Genomic DNA, 19,000 nt, shown 5'->3' on the forward strand with positions numbered 1-19,000 from the left:
GTGAGTTGGCTTAGCAAAAATACCAACTCATTCACAATCATACAGTAATTTTCGAGTTGTTCTTTCAATTACGTATTAAATGCCAATTAAGCAAACCACAGAACACTAATGCTAAAACTTAACCAAATCAACTTTTCTAAAAAGATACTCAATTGCTTTTGAACAGAAAGAGACCACTCAAAAATCCTATTCTTCTTACTAATAATTTTTATTAGAGATTTTTTAAACATTAACTCATACTCTATATACTCTTATTCCCCTCTTTGTTCACAATCTTCCAAATCTACTGGGATTTTTCTTGATTCATCAGGAAATAAGCATTTATCTCTTAGCACTATCAGCAAACCAGAAAGAAATCAGGTGAATGAGAAAAGGTACACATCTTTCCTGTTTGTTTATTAGTGAAGTCTATCTAGCAGAATGTGATCATTGGAAAAGTAGATCATGTGATGGTTTAACTCTAATCATAAGTAGCAATCTACAGACGTTCAGATGAATTCAGAAATGCAAGGACTGTTGACACTTAAGACCACGATTTTGACCTTAAGAGATCAGTGGTAAAGTAGATATGAAACAGACTTCCTGATGTTATGTTAAGGAAAAGGTCTGTGATTTGCAGCAACTAGAAACCACTATAAACATTGCAAAGAATTGTCAACAACCAGTCATTCTCAGCAACCAATGATGGCAACTTCTTTTTAAAAAAAAGTAAGAACTTGCAGCAGCTCTTTCATATTCTCCTTCTGCTGCAAAATAATTCACAGCCAAGCAATTAATTTTTTGAAATGTATGGCCTGTCACTTTGACGGCAAACATAAAACTAAGGTTTCACAAATAATAATGAAAAATAAATCTTTTTTTCTGAAGGTGTGTGGTGTTTTTCATTGTGGCATTGACTTGGGAATGATCGTAGTAAATATTCCAGGTTAAACTCACTGCTTTTTTGTCTGATAAGGACATATGAGACTATTCAGATTCACTTTTTATACATGGAGCCACAGTTCAATTTTACATCCAAAAATAGTCACCTCAAAATAAACAACATGCTGTTTAGACTGAAGCAAAACTTCAGCTGAAATAAGCTGCCACTTCTTGGAGCGTTGCTCAAACCAGCAAATTACTGCTGTGCCCACATCTTTTAAAACTCTTTTAATAAGACATATATTTCCATTTAGATGACAGGTTAACTTGAAACAATGCAGACATTGACTGATTTATTGAGTGATTTTAACAATTTTGATAAGGCCAATTCTGTTCTTGTTTCACACCACACAAACTCTTTCTCGTACAGATCACTAAATAACATTCAGCACATTGCTTTCTTCTTCCGTAGAACAATGTTGAACTCTATATTTCAAACAAGAATACATTTTATGGGATTGATTCACAACTAATAATGCCTCATTATTTGTGCATTCTCTACAATATACATTATTAAAAGTTTAAAGATTTTAAGAGATTGGTTAAATTTGTCACATGTACATCGAAACATTGAAACAACAGAGACATGAGCAGTTTGCATCAAGGACCAGCACACTTCGAGAATGTGCTGGGGGCAGCCCACAAGCATTGCCACGCTTCTGGTGCTAACAAAGCATGTCCCGAACTTACTGGCCCTAACCCATATGTCTTTAGACTGTAGGAAATTGAGCCTTGATCTTCTGATCTCTGACTGCTATGCTACCACGCCACCTACATTTTTTACTGTTACATGGAATATGCCATCACTCTCTTTCTGCAATACTTTATGTCCTTCCCAGTCATGAGCAATTTTATTCCAAGCTGAATAAATTTATTCTAACACTTGCAGTAAAGTTCTTCCTACAAAAGAGAATCTCAAACCTGACATCCACCCCCTCAAGAGAATACTGATAACAAAAAGAATGTTAAAATAAACCATGGTAAAACCCGATGAAGGGTCTCAGCCCAAAACGTCAACTGTTTTCTCTTTTCCATAGGTGCTGCCTGGCCGGCTGAGATCCTCCAATATTTTGTTGTGCGCTACAGTAAAAGCTTGGCTATCACACACACTGGAACATTTCACTATTTAGGAAGACCAGCATTGCAACACTGTTAAGGTGGTGCCTGGGCTGACTCATGATTTACCAACATATTGCATGTAGTTGCCAGGACCTTTGGGTAAATCAAGCTTTTTTTGTCATTACTGGTTGAGTTCAAGAGATTTAAAAAGTTAAAAATTTTCTCTCTGTTGATAAATGGTACTAAATGGCCAGAGGAATTTTGATAGATATATTGTTAAAAGCAAAGGACAAAGAAATGGAAGGATTTCTGACATATGTTTACATTCCAAGGAATTAAATGGGCTGAGTTGGCCAAATGAACGAAATGCCACTGGATGACCAGTTGTATAGCAGTGAACATTTTATCATGTTTAGATTGGTAATGGAGAAGGTCACAGCACTATTTAAAGTAGAATTAGAAAAGTGTTCTCTTCAACGAGGTGAGAAAGGATTTAGTCATGGCACAGTGGAACCACAGGTAGGCAGACAAAACTGTAACAGGACATCTTAAAAATGAACACACACACAAAATGCTGGTTGAATGCAGCAGGCCAGGCAGCATCTACAGGAAGAACTATAATCGACGTTTCGGGCCGAGACCCTTCGTCAGGACTAACTGAAAGAAGAAATAGTAAGAGATTTGAAGGAGATTTCTCAAACTTCCAGTAATGCCACCCCCCCCCCCACCTTCACCATTCCCCATCCCCTTTTCCCTCTCCCATGTTATCTCCTTGTCCTTGTCCCCCTCCCCCCTTTCTTTCCTCTATGGCCGCCTGTCCTCTCCTATTAGATTTCCCCCTTCTCCAGCCCTGTACCTTTTTCAACAATCATCTTCCCAGCTCTTTACTTCACCCCTCCCCCTCCTAGTTTCACCTATTACCTTGTGTTTCTTCCTCCCCTCCCCCACCTTTTAAATCTACTCATCTTTTTTTCTCCAGTCCTGCTGAAGGGTCTCGGCCTGAAACGCCAACTGTACTCCTTTCCACAGATGCTGCCTGGCCTGCTGAATCCCTCTAGCATTTTGTTTGTGTTGCTTGGATTTCCAGCATCTGCAGATTTTCTCCTGTTCAGAAACTTTATATGATCCCTTCCTAGCAACAAGCAATGTGCTAAGGATTTGAAAAATGGCAAATGTGAGAACCTTATTCAAAAATATATCTGAGGAATGCCAAGCAGTTAGTTTAATTTCGGTGGTGGGGGAGTTTTTAGATAGAGAGAAAATCACAGGTAGTTCAGAGGCTCGAATTGACGAAGAAGAACAAGTATGGATTTGTTGAAACAAATCATATTTGACAAACATGACCATATCTTTAGGTAACAGAAAAAGTTAATATAAGAAATGCAATAGACATTATATACATGACATTTGCTAAATCCCGCTAAAGAAAGGCGATTAGCAGAATCATTCCCTGTCCAATAAAGATATCTGTGGCAGGAAATTGGAATAAAAATACATTTTCAACTGAAGGATAGTTAACTGGCAGTCATTTCTAGGATCATAGCTTCTTTTGATTTTATAATACAATTGAAAATGGCTGTGCTTGTAAAACTTGTAGATGACACCAAGCTTAAACATGTGGTAAGCAATAGAACATAGACTAGAATAATGGGTAAACAGCATAGTAAAACCTCTGTTCTAAAAGGGTATCATCTTATTCTGAGTATGCGACCCCTTGCTCTAAACATTACAACTAGATAGAACATGATTCTTGCCCCTGCCCTGTCCAGCCACAAAGAATTTGTGTATTGCTCAAAGAAATCACCTCTCATTTAAGATCATACAAGCACAAATTGTCTGCTTAACCTTGTTCCACGATACGTAACTCAAAAAATCCATTACATTCCAGTTTGTAGTCAATGACAAATGGATTTATGGAGAGAAATGGTGTTATGTTCCACAGTGGTCAATCAAAAATTCCAACAGATGCACTCACTGTATTCCTCCGCTTGACCCATTAAATAAGCCTTTTAACTGTTGATCTTAGCATTTGCTGCTCTGCTGAGAAGGGAAAGCTCGCTGTGCTGTTTCGCTTCTCACACAGTTTCCATTTGCCTGCTGGAAATCCATCTGATTTCTCTGCTTTTCTTTAAACTGGGTTTCCTACAGCTGCATCAGGCTTGTAATTTTCCTTGTATTAAAAGGTAAACTTTGATTCCCTTCCCTCTCCTTTACCCATAGGTGCAGATTATTGTTCCTGTTTATACTGTGAGTTATTGTGGACCAAAAATCACGGACTTGTGGTTATCTGGAATGCTTATTCTGTAAGGTTAATCCTGCTCAATCATTGGTGATAGGATTACCTCTATAAGGTACTATGATTTGCATCTGGTGTTAGGTTTATAGGTTAATTTCAATATCAAAGTATGCAACTCTGAAATTCTTCTTGTCCAGATAGCCATGAAACCCAGAAAGAAAAGAGCAGCAGCACGGTCATCAACCCCAAATCTCCCTCTGCTGCTCTCAAAAAAATGAGAAAGATGAGGCGAGAAACAGAGAACATACAAGCTATAAGACTGAAAAAAAGGCTCTCGTCCAAGTCCATATCCAAAACTCAGAAAACCTGGGTAACATTCTTTGGGCCCAGTGGCAGGCCTTGCCCTCTCTGTAGCAGAACAATACTACCAGTGATCTAAAGGCAGCCTCCCCCCTCCGTCGCAGAGCAATCCCATCAGTGATCAAAAGGCAGCCTCCCCTCTCCGTCGCAGAGCGATCCCATCAGTGATCTAAAGGCAGCCTCCCCCTCCGTCGCAGAGCAATCCCATCAGTGATCAAAAGGCAGCCTCCCCCTCCGTCGCAGAGTAATCCCATCAGTGATCTAAAGGCAGCCTATCCTCTCCGTCGCAGAGCGATCCCATCAGTGATCTAAAGGCAGCCTCCCCCCTCTGTCGCAGAGCAATCCCATCAGTGATCTAAAGGCAGCCTCCCCTCTCCGTCGCAGAGCAATCCCATCAATGATCTAAAGGCAGCCTCCCCCTCCGTCGCAGAGCGATCCCATCAGTGATCTAAAGGCAGCCTCCCCTCTCCGTCGCAGAGCGATCCCATCAGTGATCTAAAGGCAGCCTCCCCTCTCCGTCGCAGAGCGATCCCATCAGTGATCAAAAGGCAGCCTCCCCTCTCCGTCGCAGAGCGATCCCATCAGTGATCTAAAGGCAGCCTCCCCCTCCGTCGCAGAGCGATCCCATCAGTGATCTAAAGGCAGCCTCCCCCCTCCGTCGCAGAGCGATCCCATCAGTGATCTAAAGGCAGCCTCCCCTCTCCGTCGCAGAGCGATCCCATCAGTGATCAAAAGGCAGCCTCCCCTCTCCGTCGCAGAGCGATCCCATCAGTGATCAAAAGGCAGCCTCCCCTCTCCGTCGCAGAGCGATCCCATCAGTGATCTAAAGGCAGCCTCCCCTCTCCGTCGCAGAGCGATCCCATCAGTGATCTAAAGGCAGCCTCCCCTCTCCATCGCAGAGCGATCCCATCAGTGATCTAAAGGCAGCCTCCCCTCTCCGTCGCAGAGCGATCCCATCAGTGATCTAAAGGCAGCCTCCCCTCTCCGTCGCAGAGCGATCCCATCAGTGATCTAAAGGCAGCCTCCCCCCTCCGTCGCAGAGCGATCCCATCAGTGATCTAAAGGCAGCCTCCCCCTCCGTCGCAGAGCGATCCCATCAGTGATCTAAAGGCAGCCTCCCCTCTCCGTCGCAGAGCGATCCCATCAGTGATCTAAAGGCAGCCTCCCCCTCCGTCGCAGAGTAATCCCATCAGTGATCTAAAGGCAGCCTACCCTCTCCGTCGCAGAGCGATCCCATCAGTGATCTAAAGCCAGCCTCCCCCTCCGTCGCAGAGCGATCCCATCAGTGATCTAAAGGCAGGCAGCCAGTGCTCACCTTCCACATTCCCCTCGATGTTTGAAGCTCCCTTGGTGCTTTAATTGGCAAATAATGAAAGCTTTAATTGTCAAAATGGAGTCAAACATCAGCTTTGTCCTCACAGCCACCCTGCAGCCTTCTTGCCATGGGGTTCATGCATATCTCTGCTCTGTCTCCTGGAATCCTCTTGGAGAATGCAGAGCGCTGAAACACCCAAGCAATCTCCAAACTGCAATTCATAGGCTCTAACAGTTCCAGAATCACATCCAAGACAAAAAACATGTAGCTTTTCAAATTGACATAATAGCATGGCATCATTACTCAGCATTGACGGCTTACAGACTGAGTTACTACCAAGATATTCTTATACCTCACTGGCAGGTCATCTAACAATTACCAGTTTACTAATAAAGTAACTTACATATGATTTGAATGAAATATTGTACAGAGCAGTGCAGACTGCCAATTGTATGTCAATTGCTAATGCCCCTTAACTGAAATGGTCGGGGCCGGGAATGATTTTGGATTTTGGAATTTTTGAAATTTTGGAATATACAGTATAATAAGATAGTTTGGGATCGCCATCATTTCCAGCTCTAAATTTATGTGCTACCCCTAAGCTGTCTTGGTCTAACACTTGTTACTTGTACTTAACAGTAAAAAATCATTATGTGCTATTAATATAGAGAAAATAGAATGCTTGCAGGATAGCAAAAGCAGCACAGCAGCACTGGGAGAGGAGAATACCCGAATCAGCCGCTGAACAACAACAAACAACGGCAGGCTTCCCTCTCCACCAACGATGCCGTGTTTTGATTAAAAGGTTACGGTACACTATATTTGCATTGTACTTATTTTTTTAGTTTTATGTAAGGTATAAAAGCAATCAGCACAGATTTTCATCAGCGACAATCTTCAAAAAATTATCTATGAATATCTCTGCTGCTTTGTGGTCAGCAGATGCTTTGCCTTTAATTTTTTTTTAAATCCTTAAAAATTTAATGTCGTGTCTTTTCTTAAATTTCTGCGACCAGCCTGCTGACTATTCACAATTACCTTCAATTTTCAGTTCATTATGATAGATCTTTGTTTCACTATCAGCATACCATTACGTGGCATATGGACACTCCAACACTTAACAAAAGCATTCTTTCAATAGACGATCGAGATCTTCATTTATCACTTTATGCAGTTTTTCAGTTTTTCATTCTGTTTATTGATATGTGACTACTGTTAATTTACATGTGTGAAGTCACTTCACAGAACTGTCTGTGGTGTGCACAGAGCAGTAGATCAACTGGGAACCTTCCCAGCACCCTGTGAAGTTTCCATTTGTGACGTCATGTCAATGCTCGAAAAAAATTGGACTTTTGGAATTTCGGATAAGGGGTACTCAACCTGTATGTGGATTCATAGAATTTTTGGCAAGGAGTGCAGCAGTTCATCCTTTCAGCCTTTGCACATCCTTGCTCTCCTCTGCAAGAAAAATCTATTTTTGCTCAACTCAGGTGTCTTTTCTCTCCTAAGCTAATTTTCGATCTTAAGGCTTGTTAGTGAGATTCCAAGTAAATGATTATAAAAGTGTTAAAAATGCAATATTTCACAGTAGACGACATGTTTACAATCTTGTGGCTCACGTGGTCTGAAATGAAATCAAGCACTGAATTTTAATGTGTAGTCTTTCTGAAAATGGAAGAACTCCCTGGTACTTTTGGAGCTAATAAATATCCATGATGAATGAGCATATTGAACACTTGCCTGAAGGAAAGTAGCATTTGTGGACTCCATAATGCAGTGGAAGCCTCTATCTGCCAAACAGCCACCAGATGGATAACTAGTATGATTCAGATGATACAATTGCTGTTAATGCCACCAGACTCCTGTCTTGTCCTAATATCCAACTCCTGGCCTGCTTCTCATGGACAACAGTGCTTCTCTGCACACTTAGGACAGCAATCTACTCTGAGCTCTCTGATCCGGGGACGCATTTTCTTATTTCCGAGGAAAAGCAAATCACTCCTTGCGAAATTCTTGCTGGCATGTTCCCAGTTCTCACATCACAGCAAAGTTCAAAGTACAAATACTGTATGTCACTGGAAGGTACCCTGATATTCATTTTATTGTGGGCATTCACAGTCGAACAAAGAAATACAATAGAATGAATGAAAAACTGCACAAAGACTGAAAAATAGCCAATGTGCAAAAGAAGACAAACTGTGCAAATATAAAACAAATTATAATAAATAAATAAATAATACTGAGAACATGACTTGTAAAGACCATAGGTTGTGGGATCATTTCAGTGTTCTCTTATGACACTGGCTCGGGAGCTGGATGGTTGAATGGTAACCCTCGACTCCTGTGCCTCCTTCTTGATGTTAGCAGCAAGAAGAGAGCCTGACCTGGATGATGGATAAAGGATGCTACTTTCTTGTCACAGTGCTCCTTTTAGATGTGCCTAATGATGGGGTCAGTTTTTCCTGTGATGGATTGGACTATATCCACTACCATTCTTAGAGATCGGTGTTTCCATACCAGGCCATGATGCAACCAGACAGTATATGCTCCACTGCGCATCTCTAGAAGTTTGTCAAGGTTTTGTGCAATCTTCTAAGAAAGCAGAGGTGCAGCTGTGCTTTCTTTGTAATGGCACTTAACATGCTGGTCCTAGGGCAGATCTTCTGAAATGATTATGTCAAGGAATTTAAAGTCATTGACCCTATCCACCTCCAGTCCCTAATGAGTACTGGCTCATGGACCGCAACTTGGATCTCTGCTTTCTTCCTTCTGTAGTCCATAATTGTTCTTTATTTGGTTTTGCAGACATCGAGTGAGAGATTGTTATTATACCACCATTCAACCAGATTTTCAATCTCCCTCCTGTATGCTGATTTGTTACCTCCTTTGATTCAGCAAGCAACAGTAGTATGCATTAATGTAAATATAGTGACACATTTAGACAGTGCAGTGAAGAAGGGAAATGGAACATCAATGGGGTATTGATTGCAAAAGTTGGGATTTGTGTGACAACTGTACAAGACATTGGTGGGACCACTTTTGGAGTATTGTGCGCAGTCTGATTGTTGTTCTATTGGAAGGGTGTGATTACGCTAGGGAGGGTGCATGGAAGGTTCATGAAAACGTTTCAGGGACTGAAGGGCATGAGTTACAAGGAAAGACTAGATAGGTTGGGACAGTTTTAATTGAAGCAAAAGAGATTGAGAGGCATAGATAAGATTGATGGTCCAGGGTAGGTAGTGTAAAACTGGAAGGCAGAGGTTTAAGGTGAGACAGGAATGATCTGAAGGGGAAATGAAGGGGAAGTTTTTCACACAGAGTGTGATGGGTACGTGGATTGAGCTGTCATAGGAAGTGTGTAGGTGGGTACAATGACAACATTTAAACACCTTTTGGACAAGTATGTGGTTAAGAAAGCTTTAGAGGTATAAAGGCCAAACACATGAGAGTTACTCAGGTAAGTACCCTGATCTGAAGGACCTATTTATGACTCTGAAAATTTTCCCTCAAGTGACAGTAAGAAAAACTCTTATGCAGTTAGTCTGAAACTCAAGCACCAAAGAAGCATGAAGTATTTGAGTATTTTTTATGGACTTCATGGGAACAAAAATCTGGTTCATCCATTTATTAACTTTATTATTAGTTTATTAATACACTTTTGGTGTGGAAATAATGTGGTCCTAGACCTGCAGTGTTGTCTGTACAAGATTGGAGATGAAGTTTGTCGTGCTCCTTTGAATCTGTTAGCATACTAGACATTGTACCTAACATTATTTTTTATGCATCTGTACAGGTTTTCCACGTATGATCCCCTCTCAGGGAATTAAGTTGTAAGCCAGGGAAGTCATGCTACAAATGCTTATGGCATATTGATGCCCCACTGGTCGATGATATAAACCTTTAATCAACTTCATATCCAATATAGCTTCATGGGAAGTATTTCAAAGATGGATCTCCAGACTGGTACATTGAGCTGCTGCGTCTGTCTTAGATGGTGGAAGTTTGGGAAATAATGCTCAAAGTGATAGAACATAGAACATTGAACAGTTCAGCATGGGAACAGGCTCTTTGCCCATGTTGTCTATGCCAACTATGATGTCAATCCAAACTAATCCCTTGTGCCCACACATGATCAATATCACTCCATTCTCTGCTTATTCATGTAGTGTCTGTAATCTATCATGCAGGCGCCAGAGGTAACTAGGATATACCATATGTTGACCTTTACAACAAGAGAATTTAAGTCCAAGAATAAAGATATCTTTGTACAATTATACAGAGATTTGATGAGACCACACCTTAAATGTTATATACAATTTTACATTCCTTTCCTGAAGAAGATATACCAGCTGTAAAGGGATTACAGAAAAGATCCATCAGTTACTTATATGGTGGTTTTTTACACGAGTTTAAAATTGTAAACATGATGAGTCTATACTCTAGAGTTCACGAGAATGTCCTTTATAGGCAGATTCTTGAAAATTGTTTCCCCCAACTATACTGTCTACAATTTGGTATCACAGTCTCAAAATAAATGTAGGCTATTTAGAACAGAAATAAGGAGTAGCTTTTTTCACAGAGTGTTGGAGAGAATCCTTGGATTCTGTGCATTGTGAGCCTCATTCAACTGGATGTTTATCCATTATGTGGATAATCATTCTATGGGCATCCACACAGAGACAAATTCAATGCTAACTTTACTCAGGACTGAAGCAGATATTTCAAACTTTTGGCTTAGTTTGTACATTTTCAATATCCTTTAAGGTGAGGCTCTATCTTTGTAAAACCTTGTCCATCAGGTGATTCCATTCATTTTGCACATGTTGTAAAGGGATCATGATGGCTCAAGTTCAAATTAGATGATTCAACATAATGGGGTTCCTTCCTTGTCTACCTCCCTTTAAGTCTTTGTTAAATATTTATCTGGAAATCTTCCAAAATCTGTATGTGATCTGCATTAGTGAGGTCATTTGTAAAGACAGATGAGTATTGGCATGGACCTTGATGTGCATCATTTCTGATGTTCTTGTCATCAGCTTAATCGCAGGCTGAGGTGCTACAAATACCACCTTAAATTAAACACTTTCACACTCAAAGACACAGCACTGAACACAATAGAGCAATGGAAATATACATTGCTATGTAATTTTCCACTGAGTCAGGAGATATCTTAATGCTTTCCTGTTCCAGGGCTTTGTTTTCCTTGGATTGGAGCAGGCTGTGAGGCGACACAGTGAATGGTTGCTATTTGAAATGCGTCATCAAACAAAGTAGTGGAATCAGATATAATCATTAAGTTTAAGAGGTGCTTAGACAGACATTTAAATAGGTAAGGCTAAGAAAGATGTCAACAATCAAAATAGTGCAGTTGGAGACCAAAGTTAACATGGTGGATCAACGGGCCCACTTTTGTGCCACTTCTATGACTCCATAGCTCTCTGAAAAGTCACTCACAAAGCCAATATTATTTCAAATCCTAATAGCTTTTGAGGAATGATATCCAGCTACCCTTGAAGTATTACAGTCTGTGTGGTAAAAGTACTCCTGCAGTGTGTCACATAGAAAGTTCACTAACGTTGGTAATAAATTTCCAAGAAGGTGCAAATACATTTGCTGTCCAGGTGCTTACACGTAGTAGAGGTTATAGATCTGGAGTGGTGGGGGGGAGGGGTGATACAAAAGGAGCATTAATCAGATTAGTCACTGTGTCAACAGCACAATTCCTCTGTCATTTGGAAAGCATCTAGTTGTGCATTATAGCTTCATCAGGCTTTCAGGTACCATAATGCTGTATGCTCTTCCACACTCCTCACCAGCACTGAATTGCTCTCAAAGCTTGATGCTAATAGTAGAGAGAGGAATATGTCAAACCATTATATTAATGGCTCTTTTGTAGTGCTGCTTCTGGTAAACTGGAGGAAATGCCATTTTATAATCCATGTAAAGTATGATAATTAAAGCCATTGATATAGGGTGAAAAAGAAAATCAAATTATTTCCTTACTGAAATTCTGTTCTGTGGTGCTCCAATATTTTTGAAATTTTAGAGATGTGCTCCAGCTCCAAGAAAAAAATGTAAATAAATAATCCTTATTAGTATACAGTACTTTATACTTTTCTTTAAGAATAGGATAAACAGCAAGGAGCTTGTCAGATACAGCAAGTTGTGAGTTACCTGATTTTTAATAGTGGTGAGGGAAGATGGGGAGCCACAGTCTGCAGCACTGCAGTCTTAAACTTTGACAGCCCTGAGAGGTTAGCTGAGGATGAAGGAAAAATTGAAATTAGCTTATAGAATGTCTGTTATTTTTAGTAATACAGGTTATTCTTCCTGAGGCTTGCTGCCTATGATGACCCTAGATTTTAGAAATTATTTATCACAGTGTTTATTTCCACTCATTTTCAGCTAACCCATTTGCCAATCATCAGTGGGATATTCCAGCTAAATGAATGAGATGGGACTTGTTCTACAATAGTAGGCTGGCTAATTTTATCCAGTTACCCCAGTAGAACACATGCAGGGAGTCACATTTTCTCTTTATCCACATGCATATTTGTTCTCTGATTTTATGGCTGAAGAATGTTACTTGATTCTGAGTATGTGCAATGATTTCCATGAAAAAAAAATATACCACTGAAGAATTTATAAACCAAATTCAGTAGTTTGATTTATACAGTAAATTCAAGGAAATAAAACAGAGTTTCCAATGTGCACAGCTGTTAAGGAAAATGTTCTTTTAATGCAAATCAGTCAAAGGCTTCATTGTATAAAAGTAGTTTTTTTTTCCCCTGAGGTGCAGAGTATACCCAGTACAGTATTGATGAATACTTGGCCTGAAACGTCGACTGTTTATTCCTCTCAATAGACGATTTTGAGATCCTCCAGCATTTTGTGGGTCTTGTTCTGGATTTCAGGCACCTGCAGAATCTCTTCTGTTTATGGTTCCTAGTGTTTGTTTTATTGCTAATGTGAAGGAAGGGTGTGAAATAGTTAAAGCCAGGAGGTGAATAAATGAAGAAAATTGTGATGCCATTGGTTAAAAAAAAGCTTTGTAAAGTTCAGTATTAGAGAATGAGTGATTTTAATCCCCATTCTCATTTGTCACTGACAGAAATGGTCCTGGTTGCAATTAAACTGTTCAGAGACGCACCACCAGAGGGAGCACAATTAGACTGGTAAATTGGTCTAGAAATTAAATTTCTTTAAAATCAGAACCTTAAAATCATGCTAAGCAAAGTGATGGAGTTAAAATAATAATTTGCAAAAAGATTTTGATCTTCAATTATGGTCCTTTTGCAATATCACAGATGGATTTTTGTTTAAAAAAAGTTTATTTGGAAACTGAAAGAATCACCTATTTAAGTTGGTACAGCTCCCAGCACTGAGGTAAACAACTGCACCTTCAGGGTTCAAGCCCATAAAGGTGTTGCAGACAATATCTACCTGGACTTTGTTCAGTTATTCAGTGACTTCTGCAGGAAAACGCTTCTCTGAGAAAGGTTGAAGGGAGAGAATGGTGGCACTGTGGAACCTGCATCGAGATTTCCAGGTCATTGAATTAAAATTTATAAATGAGAGGCAAAATAAGATCAAATTGAAAATTGTAGCTGACTTGAGGGGTTGAACAAACTGCTTCACATCTTACTTCTTTTGTGCTCTGATTGTGACCTCATAACCTCCCAAAATATGTTAGAATCAGAATCAGATTTATTATCACAAGCATTCTGTATGCCATGAAATTTATTCTTTTGTGGGTGCAGTACAGTGCAAGACAAAAAGAAAAAACAAGACCAAAGTTGCAGTAAACAATAAAATAAATAAATAAAACAGTGCAAATGAGGAATGATGGAAGTAGTGTTCGTGGAGCATTCAGAAGTCAGATGGGCGAGAGGGAAGAAGATGTTTCTAAAACAGGCTCCTGTACCTTCTCCCTGATGATAGGGGCCCTCAATGATGGATATCACCTTCCTCAGGAGCTGCCTTTTGAAGATGCCCTCAATGGCAGGGAGGCTTGCGCCTATGATAGATCGGGCTGAGCTTACAACCTGCTGTGGTCTCTTTTGATCCTGTGCACTGGAGCCTCCATACCAGGTGATGATGTACTAGTCAGACTTCTCTCCATGGTGTACCTGTAGAAATTTGCTAGAGTGCTTGGTGACATACAAAACATTTTTGAGGATAAATTAGAATTCCAATGGGATGAGGACGGATAGAGTTACCTACTCTGCATCTGGTCTAGCATCACAGAGCTAACAGTGTTACCTGCTGCATCCTGATGTTTGGCTCACTTTGCAATACAATAATTTAACAGTAGAAAAAGTACTGGACTCATTAAACAGCTCAACATTTTATAATAGTTATTTACTATAAATCAAGGTTTTCCTTAGAAATCAGAGGAGTGTTGATGCACTATCAATTACTCCAAAAGACTGGAAGTAGAGTAAATACGGAAAGGCTTTTATTAACAACAAAATAGATCCACGTCCATGCTGCACGACTCTCCTGGAGAGTGGGAGGAGCAGAGACACAATCGCCTTTATTCAGGGGTCTGTGGGAGGAGCCACAGGAGCAGTCAGCAGAGGGGCATGTCCAGACATGTCCAGATAGAGAACCCAGTTACTGCCTATATACATGGTTTACCACAGGTGACATGATAAATCCAGTCCAGATCCTGCAGCCAATGATTTATGACATTTTTGGATATGTTAGGATAATTGCATTGTTTCAGTGACATTACAAACTTCAGATCATCCATGCTTTCTGCTTTGAAGTTTAAGCAATATTTGTCATTCAAGTCATCGTTGGCCATAGAACCTTAGAGACAAGCATGCAGAGAGATTCTGTTTGAAGCATGTTGTTACACTGCTCTGATGATTTTTCTTTTTCAGATGTTATGTTTTGTAACTCCAGACATTAAACTAATTAAAAGAAATAATGCAGGCCTATCCTCATGTTTATTTTAAGCGAGGCGTGCTCGTGTGACATGGTAGCATCATAACACATGCACTTCTCTTATTTTTACATATAACCTGAAGTGAATTATTTAAACAAACAAGAATGCTTAATCACCCAATATATTTACAATATTACTCCGATACTACATAAATCATAAATACATACGCCTCACTGCTTAGCTGTAAACTCCAACTCAATATAGAATGCATCTCAACTATATACACACGCACACATATATACAGTATACATACACAGAGCATACTATAGTATATTATATAATACAACTACTATATAGATATCCACAGTGCAGTAAATTTTAAATTGTTCCATTCAGGCCTAAAGATTTAATCACTGTGGAGGAATTCTTATTCTTGTGGGATAGTGTCTTTCCTGACAAGGGTGATCACTCTGCTTGGCAAATGAGACTTGAGGCTGTGAAACGATCTCGGTTTCTGGCCCCCCCCCCCCCCCCCACCTCCCCGTGATGGTTGTAGGGTTGACTTTGAGACTGCAGGAAGTGGGTCTGACAGCTCTGGACACATTTCTTCTTCTTCCTTTCTCTTCTTCTAGTTTGTGCATGTTCACATTGGGAAGGTACATTTAGTTCACTGGAGTCGTCGTGGCTATCCCTCGAGACTGAGGATGATGTTCTTCATTCCATTTCCACAGAGTGAAGACGCCTATGCATGTATTTGTTTAACATGTACGATGTTGCACTCCAAGAAGCGCATGATACATCACAAATCAACCAACTGATTCCAGTGGCATGGAAACCACGACGATTGGAGCTGATGGATTTGTTGCAGCTTCATCCGCCTTCACAGCCATTGAGTTTGAAGTAACTTTGTCCGCCTGTTCCACCGTTGAGGTCTTGGATTGTTCTTTGTCAGGGACCTCACCCTCGACCTTACCATCACGGGTGACCCTACCAGGAGCATAGCTCCAGACGGCATCACTCTCGGGATCTCAGGACCACACAAGCTTCTCCACCATGACAAGGTGACAATCCACAGAGAAGTCACTGGAGTATTCCCTTATTAATCCTTCAATTGCCCCCTTTAGGATCTGATTGCTCTTCTTGGTTTCCTCATCCACAACATCCTCTGACAAATGCTCTATTTTGCATCTCCGTTGACTCCTTACTCTTTGGTCTTCCATCCATCTAGCTGGGCTTTGGTCTTTGTATCTATTTTTACAAACAGTCTTTTGTCTCCCACTTGAAGTTCATGCAATAACTTTAGTGCACGCAGAGTAGATTCTGGTGTTTTATACTCACAAAGGCCAAATACTCTCCTGAAGCTTCATGAACTCTCCTCCAGCTTAAAACCAAGCCACATTTTGCAAGTAACTGCCTGATAAACATATAATAAACTTTCTCAGGTATATTGCCTACAAAAACTGTTGTAGTCAGACCACTGCTTTCATCACTTTCACACTTCCTCTGAGCAGCTTGGTCCTTCCTTAGTCCAATATTCTTTCCAATCAGAAGCACAGAGGATGGCACCAACACCTTGTTGGGCAACTGTTCATAATGTACTCCATGAAGCCAGTTGTGGCAGCATTCAGTATCCTTCTTAATTCACTTTCTTTATTTGCTTTGTTTGTTTTATTGCAGGGCATATGGTGTGCAAATGGTGGATGGATTTCCATTCAAGTTGTAGTTCTCCCAGCCACTCAGACCCCACAATGCTGACCATCCTGTTTTGACCATATACAAGTCCAATGTGGCTTGTTGCTTGTTTTATTTCAGTGTTACAAATGTAATTCTCACAGGAGTTATCTTTTCTCCAGTATAATTGGACACCTGCAGACTTCAATTCAGTATCTATGAAATGCCGTTCAAACCCATTTTGTGGTATGACTGAAACAGCCTAGCCAGTATCCAATTCCATTTTAATTAATTCCCATTCTCATTGGGTATAAGCTTGTCTATTGTTAGTTCTCACATTTACATCTCAAGGCTACTCAGTCCTGTGTCACTCTCATCATGATCAGATTTTTTAATCAATAGCATGCAGATTAATGCTCTTTTTGAAACTGCAACTTGACTTATCTTTTCCCCTTCCCTGTGCAGTCCATTTATTTTTGTCTGCCTGACAAGCTCTTTATACACGTCCTATTTAATGGCATCTTCTGCAGGTTTCATCTTTAAACCTGCATTGGTCTGGTGTATGTGAGCCCCTGCCCCAACGGTAACACAATCTGTTTGACCAGGTAAGCATCCGTCTAGATGCTACAGTTTTGTTCACACTCTCTTTCATTCCTGACTGCAACTCAACTCTGGCTCTGCTTGCTGTTTCCATTGATATAGCAATTTCATCTGCTCTTTGAACCATTTTTGAATACTTCAATAGTTCAATAGCTCCATTTAATATCAAAGAATGTATACAATATACAACCTGAAATTCTTGTTCTTCGCAGACATCCGTGAAAATAGAGGAGTGTCTCAAGGAATGAGTGAGGGTAAAAACCTTACTCTCCCCACACACAAGCAGTTGCATAGCATCGGCACCCCCACTTACTTCAGCAAAAAGCATCAGCACTCTCCACCCACCAAGCAGGCAATAGCAAAGCCCCATGAAAGATGATGATCTGCAGTTCAATAAAAACTAATCATTCATACAACAATTCAATATACCATGGGCTCTCTCACTCCCTAATAAAAGGGCAAAGTGGTGTTCCTCAATGAGAGGGGAGACATAGACAAAACAGCTCCGAGATTCATGATGTTAAAGCCTGCCGCATCACTTTTTCCCAAGTTCTCCAACTCAAGATTCGGCAACAAACTCTCCCCACTAACGAGAGAAAGTGAGAGCGAGGTGATCTAAGTACAGAGCCCCCAACAACTGATCTGCTGTTCCCGATGTTCCAATTTCTCCTTTGCCACTTCAGTCAGTGACACCGGCATGGAATTGGCTCATCCCCAGAACCTCGATATCCCAAGGCTGAACCCTCGGGATATCAAAAAAAAACGGTAGATTGGTGAGCCCTGGGAGTGGGTAGCATTGCCATAAAGAAAGAAAGTTTGAGTCCGGCTCTAGGTTAGGGTCTTCGACGGCACCCCATCCACCTTGAAAAAGAAAAAGTGTAGAGATAAGCTGCTTCCACAGATGAGCTTGAAGAAGATGGTCTTTAGCACCATCTTAGCTCCGCCCACAATACTTCCTTGTAAGATTCCACAAACTAAACAATCTCTCAATGCATCATTAAGCCAATTATCGGACTGACAATGCTCAGACAATCTCTTCAATTCAGCCACGTAAACTGAAATGGACTCCCCTTTCTTTTGATTCTGCTTGTGAAAATTAAAACATTCTGCATTCAGCAGTGGTTTTGGTTTTAAATGTTCCTGCATTACTTTTACGATATTAGCAAAGCTCATTTCAGTTAGCTTGGTTGGAGCAGTCGAACTCTGAAGCAAACTGTATGCCTTTAAATCCAATTGTTCGTTGTTCCTCTCCACATCTTGAGGTGTATTAGATGGCAACCTTGCCACTTCTGTAGCATTTGCCTGATTTTATTTTACAAGGCTGAGTTGCTAGCTCGACGCTCAAACCAGCATGGATAGAAAGCATGCAAGGAGCCGGCTGAATGCAAACCCAATGCACTCTGCAAAATTGGCACTCACTTTTCATCAGCTATTCCACTTGCTTTAAGATGCTGCTCCATCCATTCAGTATACAAATCCAGTTATCTTCTGTGTAATCAAATGCGTCAATCATTCCCACATAGGTAGCCATTTCTGCTCTTTTGTTTATGATTATTATCACCCATTACTCACTGTTCATGAACCCACGAATTCTTCCATTTTCTGCTTTTTAAAAAACACTTGGATGTTTCTCCCCTTCTGAAGAACATGTGCTCAAACATCTTGCCATGCATTTAAAAAAATTCTAACATCTCACCTCACTTAAACAGGTAGGTTATCTGGGGTTGGTTTTAAAAATACCTCATCACCACTGCTATGTTTTGTTAAAACGTTAAACTAACTAAAAGAAAGTCACGGGAGTCGGAAAGGTGAGTCTAACTTCATGTTCACTTTAAGTAACACATGTATCATGCAGTATGCATTTGATGTATGCATTTTTTTTATTTTTACATCTAACCCGCAATGAATTATTTAAAATAAAACAAGAATGCTTAATCAAACAATA

The sequence above is a fragment of the Hypanus sabinus genome, chromosome 5, assembly GCF_030144855.1.
Source record: "Hypanus sabinus isolate sHypSab1 chromosome 5, sHypSab1.hap1, whole genome shotgun sequence".
NCBI lineage: Eukaryota > Metazoa > Chordata > Chondrichthyes > Myliobatiformes > Dasyatidae > Hypanus > Hypanus sabinus.